This window comes from Gavia stellata, chromosome 35, assembly GCF_030936135.1.
Source record: "Gavia stellata isolate bGavSte3 chromosome 35, bGavSte3.hap2, whole genome shotgun sequence".
NCBI lineage: Eukaryota > Metazoa > Chordata > Aves > Gaviiformes > Gaviidae > Gavia > Gavia stellata.
This window is the reverse complement of record NC_082628.1, coordinates 1,599,594-1,605,746: the sequence shown is the minus strand read 5'-3', so window position 1 is coordinate 1,605,746 and position 6,153 is coordinate 1,599,594. Positions and strand designations below refer to the sequence as shown.

The window sequence follows — 6,153 nt, the reverse complement described above, 5'->3', positions numbered from 1 at the left end:
GCCAGGGCAGGGGCTGTGTCCTGCAAAGTACTTCACTGTGTGGAGCATCCTCCAGAAAAGCCGTAATAAATCCATAGAAATAATTTTCGGTTTCAGGGGGTCTGCCAAGCCCGGCCAGGCTTGTTCCTGACATCAGGTATATGCACTATCCCGTCCCATATCATTTGCCCGACGTCTTGCTCGGCTGCGGTGGGTTCGTGCCTCCGCCCTGGTCCCTGCTTGCTGCTCCTGGGAGGGAGCGTGGTGCTGCCCCGAGGTTTCGCTCAACCTCCTCCAGCTCCAGGATGGAGAGCTGATGTTGAGGTTCACGGCAGAAGGTCCCCAAAGGCTTTTCCTGCCACGCAGCCGCCAGCGTGGAGTGGGGCTCAGCACCGTGCCCGAAGCATGGCCCCCTCCTGACTCTGCCCCGCCACGTCCCCGTGCAGCCCGTCTCTGGGCTGAGACAGCCGAGAAATCCTGGGGGGGACATGGCAATGTCCCTGCGTGGGCTGGTAGAGAGCCAGAAGGGAGCTCGTCTGGACAAATACAGAAGAACGAGGCACATTGTAATAGTGAGGCTGCCCAATCGTCACCCTTTATTTGCTGAAAACCAGACTGCTGGGTGCCTGTCAGCAAGCACTCATTACTCTGGTTTGATTTCTTCAGAGGTTGGTAGTACAGAAGGGAGGAAAAGGCACTCACCTTCTGCAAAGAGAACCGTTCCCCGAAAAGTCGGACCTTCCTCCTTTGCTCCAGTGATTTCCGATTTCAGTTTTACAAGCAATTACTGCTTTCAGCCTCCCAACAAAAGCAGCTTCGAAGCAACCAGCCAGAGCTTTGTGCTTAGGAAATAGTGCTAAGCGGAACAACTCTGGCTGCTCCAAAACTCCAAAGTGAGCGATGCAAAGCTCGGCATCCCCTTGCCCAGCCCAGTTTTGACAATGTGATGTTTTGCAGGCACCTGTCAGCAGCGGAGAAGGACAGAGAGGGAAGGCAAAGCCTTTGCAAGTGCTGGTGCCCATGCTGGGATGGGATAAACTGCTTTCCGGAGGCTTCTCCCCTTCCTGCTCCATCCCATCCCAAGGCCACAGGTCCGCAACCCCACAGCTCTACGAAACCCTTAACTCCTCCAGCAATTTCCTCAACAAAATAAGCGCTCCGAGTCCATTTGAGTGGCCTAACCGGGACCGAGTGAGTTCTGAGGGGGGCCCTTTCCTTCGGTGGCATCTCCGCGCAAGGCTTGCCGCGATTTCAAGGATGCTGCAACAGAAGGGCGATGGGACGCTGAGAGCATCTTGCCGCAGAGCCGGAGGTGCTCACTTGTCCTGTTTCCTCCTATGTTTCCTCCTAATGTGTATTTTGCCCCGTAAGGCGTATTTTCCCCAAGGCTTTGCACCTCACTCGTATTTTGGCAGCTTGTGCTTTTAAATACACCCAAACGCTGCTTATGCCTTTCGGCCCAGCAGGATGCGGCATTTACAGCCCTTTTCTCTATTCCGGCTAGTTTTTGCTCAAAGCAGAGCTGGTTTCTCGCCATCCACTAAGTTTTCCAAGCGGGAAGAGTCCTGGGGTGCGTGGCTTTAAATAACTGCCTGGATACGCATCACCGATTGTGATGCCATAAACGGTCACTTGTTGTGTCTCTGGAGTTGGTGCACACTGGGTGCCACTGAGCTCCTCTCAGTGAGAGCTGTCCAGGTGTCCCGGGGGACTCTGGCCCCCTGATTGATCTGGAGGTTCAATTATCCCCGCAAACCGGTGACCGACGTGAGGATGAACCAGAACGGGGCTTACAAAATGACACTTCTGGAAGAGTTACAGGTAGCACAGCCGAAGGGCTGAGCATCCCCCAAACAGGGGGAAAACTCTCCCCGAAATCCCATTGGCATTTCCCTGGAGGGCAGAAGGATGGGCAGGGGGAGATGCTTTGCACTGGGGAGGGCTGCCAGGGGCAGGTTTAGCATCCCTGGTCGCAGCACGGAGGCAAAACGGTGTCTAAGAGAGAAGGAGACTTGCCGGCAGGACGCAAGGGAGCTCTAGACGCCCAGCCCCAACTTTTACCTTCTTCTCATTGCTAAACAGAGGCATGACGAGGAGGCACTGATTGACCAGGGGAGAAGGAGCAACGGTGCCAAGATTCACTATGAGAAGGAGGAGTTGGAGGGTGAGTCTCTGCTGAGATGCTGGTAGAGGGGCCACCAGCCCGGCGCCTTTTCCCGTTGCACAAAGTCCCTACAACGTCCCTCACTCGGTGTGACATCATGTGCAGCAAAACGTGCCATGCTTCTTAATAAAGCAGCACAGTTATTTTCACGTGTTTTAATATTACGGCTTTTCAACAGAGGGAAAAAGCCCCCGCGGAGGTCACGGTGTGAGCTTTAGCCATGGGGCTGGATAATTCACGGCTTGTTTACTCGCAGAGGCTGCTCCTGGCTTGGAGAGGTCTGGAGAATAATTGGACAGCTGCAGGCACGAGGCTGTGCTTTTCTTCTTTTCTTCTGGAGTTCCTTATCATGGGACTGATTGGATCTTCTCTTGTCGCCTTGTGCCATACAAAGATTTTAAAAAGAATTCCCTTCTGTCACTGCTTAATGAGCAAGGCTGAGTGTTGGCCAGCCCAAGCTGGAATTTGAGAAGAGGTTGGATGCTTTCAGGGCACTTTTGGGGGAGCCATCACTTGTTGTTGCTCTGTTGTTGCAAAGTTCGAGTAAAACAGGCTTGGAAAAAAGGAGAGGTCTGTGACATTCAGGGATCCAGTGAAAACAAAATTGGTGTTTCCTCCTGGGACGGCTGCACTGATTTAACCGTGGCATCTGTGTCATCCATCTCCCCAATATCGCGAGTGATGCAAATGCTGCTTTTTTGCAGGCCACCGGACCCTGTACGCCGGCGTGCAGATGCCGCTGGTGGGGCAATGCCACCGGCATCACCGACCCCACAAGCAGAAGCATCGGGAACAGGAGGAGGACTGTGCCCCGACGGAGCAGGGCTACCACTGTAAGTCCCGCCACCACGTTCACTAAACTCCTTGGGGCTACATGGGCGCTGGGGTCTTCTGCAAGCAGGTCCATGTGGCTAGTTTGAGTGACTTGCTGTTCTTCCGAGGGAAAGTGGCATTATTTAACAAGACCCTCTTTTTCAAAACTTTCATCATTTTTTTTTGAGGTAGTTAAATGTATAATGGATTTAGGCTCGTCTTCCTTAGCAGGATGCCTGCTTTAAAAATGGAAATGTGGGGAAGGAAAGCTACCCATCCTTGTGCAGGGGTGGAATAGATGCTTCTCCTTCTCCGTGGCTCTGTGCAAGCCCCAACAGAGCCAGGGGAGAGGGGCCGGCCCAATATTTGTGGCTGAACTGGTGCCGATCTGATGCCCGCTTTGCACGTGAGCGTGATGGGCCATATTTGAGCGTGGTAACGGGACGGGTCTCTGTGTTCTGCCCCCAGGCACCCCGTCCCAGCGGGTGCAGTTCATCCTCAGGACCAAGGAGGACGAGCAGCATGTCCCTCACGCCTTGTTCATTGAGCTGGATGAGATCTGCGTGAAAGAGGGCGAAGATGCCGAGTGGAAGGAAACGGCAAGGTAAATCCCTGCTGCCGGCTGTGGTGGGAGAGGAGTCCCTGCGCCGGCAGTGCACGCGGGCTCTGCTTTCCGCTCCGCAGGACGCAAAGCTTTTGCAGCTGTAGGTGCTGATGCGAGGAGCCGTCTCCTCTTGCTACCTGTAGCTCTGTTAAAGGGGTTGGAGAGCTGGGGCTGTTTCCTTGCAATGGGGCTGACAGCACCCGATGTCCGCAGGTGGCTGAAGTTTGAGGAGGACGTGGAAGACGGCGGCGAGCGCTGGAGCAAGCCCTATGTGGCCACGCTGTCCTTGCACAGCCTCTTTGAGCTGAGGAGCTGCATCATCAATGGCACGGTGCTGCTGGACATCTGTGCCAACAGCATCAAAGAGATCGCAGGTACTGTGGGTGCCGCGTCCCTCCGGGAACGGTCGAGCTTGGCTCGCCGCTGTGCCCTTCCTTCCCAGATCAAACCCTGCCTCATTTTCCTGTGCCATGCTCAGATCTGATCCTGGGCCAGCAAGAACAGCTCACGGAGTTTGACGAGCGCACGCGGGCAAAAATTCAAGAAGTTCTTTTGAAGAAGCACCACCATCAGAACGAGAAGAAAAGAAACAACCTTCTCCGCTCGTTTGCTGATGTGAGCAAGAAGGGGTCGGACCTGCACCTCCTCGACAAGCCAGGTGAGGGTTCCTGCAGGGCTTTGGCACCCGGTGAAGGTTTCTGCAGGGCTTTGGCAGCAGATGAGGGTTTCTGCAGGGCTTTGGCCCCATTAGGTTTGTCCTAGCAAAGGAGAAGCATCCCAATTGCTCCTTGTCCGTCTTTCTGAGTGTCTTTCTTTTTTCTACCAGCTCAAACACTTACCCCTCATCCTTCTCCCACCACTGTGGAAGCTAAAAATGGGGTGAACCATGAGACCAGCACAACGGATTTAAGCAAGGTGAGACACTCATAGCTTTCTTAGGCCTTCAGGGACGAATTTGCTGTTGCAACCTTGGCTGCAGAGGGAGCTGCAGGGTGCTGTGGGCTTTGCTTTTGGGGTCATTGCCTGAAAATGGCTTGTCGTGCCCAGGCGGAGCTGCACTTCATGAAGAAAATTCCCAGCGGGGCTGAAGCGTCCAACGTGCTCGTAGGAGAGCTGGATTTCCTTCGCCAGCCCATCGTGGCATTTGTCCGCCTGACCCCGGCTGTCCTCCTCTCGGGCATGACGGAAGTTCCCATCCCAACAAGGTCTGAACGAGAAGCACAAAGTTTTTATTTCAACCCCCCCCAACAAAACATCAGATGGCATGCATCAGTTTGGCATCCCAAGGGAACAAGGCCAGCGGGAGCCAGCACGTTTCTGCCAGCCACGTCTCCTTGCCTTCATTTCCCCCTTCCCTGCTGTAGCTTTTAAACCCATTGGCCAACGTGAATGAGAGTTGGCCCCAAAATGAAATTTGCGATGGGTTTTGATGAATTTCCAATTCATCACCGGAGTCGGTGAGCCTCCGTGTCCCCTCTCGAGCCGTGCTCTGGGCTGGGAGCTGCCAGGGATTTCCTTGGGTGCTCTTTGAGCCATGACACGTTCGTCTCTCTCCTTTTGTTTGTCTTGCCCAGGTTCCTGTTTGTTTTGCTTGGACCAGAAGGAAAAGCCCATCAGTACCATGAGATCGGCAGGTCCATGGCTACTGTCACGACGGATGAGGTGCGACGTGAGAAGGGATATCTCTGGGTCATTTTTGGCTTTCTTCACCTCTCCCTGTCTCTGTAGTAGTGAGGAAGAGCGTTTGCTGTCCCCGCTGCCGGCAGCTCTCCAAATAGCCCACCCTTCGTTCGCACCCCAAAGCAAACACGCACGTTTGCATCACCCCACATCCTGGAGGCTGAAATCCCACCCGGGGTGCATCCTGCACCTCGTCCTTCTCCCCGGGGTCCCCAGCACGCTGTCCCCAGTGGTGGCATTGCCAGGGCCAGTAAAACTTGTCCTCTTTAAGCAACAGGCTGCGGTGTGCCATGGGGGATGGGGGGCCTCGTGGAGGAGAGGATTACAAGGAACACGATGGACAGATTTTTCCTTTTGGGGGAATACTTCCTGCCATTGCCAGCAGGAAATTTGGGGGAAATTATCTTGCGTTTAGCCAAGTGCTTATTGCACTGCTTAGGGCATGCGAGATGGGTTGTCCTCTGAGCGTCCTTCCTCTTCCTCTACTGTGCCTGCATGTCCCCTGTCATCACCTTCGGGGGACTGCTGGGGGAGGCGACCGATGGCCACAGAGTGAGCAGCTCTCTCTGTTGGGTGGCACGGGGGAGGATAAAACTCATGCAAAAGTCCTTGCTGCAGTGAGTTTGCTCTGGGTTTTTTTTCCCCCTAATGCTTTCTGTACTCACTGCTGCCTCTCTTCCCCAGACAGAGTGCCATGGAGTCGCTGCTGGGCGCCTCCATGACCGGCGTGGTGTTTTCCCTCTTTGCTGGCCAACCTCTCACCATCCTCGGCAGCACCGGACCCGTGCTCGTCTTTGAGAAGATCCTCTACAAATTCTGCAAGTAAGGCTGGTTGCTGCGGCCGGGTGCTGTGAGAGCCTTCAGAAGGCAGCGGGGATGGAGAAAAGATGTTTGTCTTTCATTTCTCTCAGCG

The 6,153-nt window shown here is 54.6% G+C and overlaps 1 protein-coding gene across 1 annotated transcript in view; it reads right to left on the bottom strand.

Annotated features, from left to right (window-relative positions):
- LOC132320358 (dynactin subunit 2-like) overlaps positions 1-6,153 on the bottom strand; it is a 197,292-nt gene that overhangs the window by 26,066 nt on the left and 165,073 nt on the right. The gene's annotated exons all lie outside the window — the stretch shown is intronic.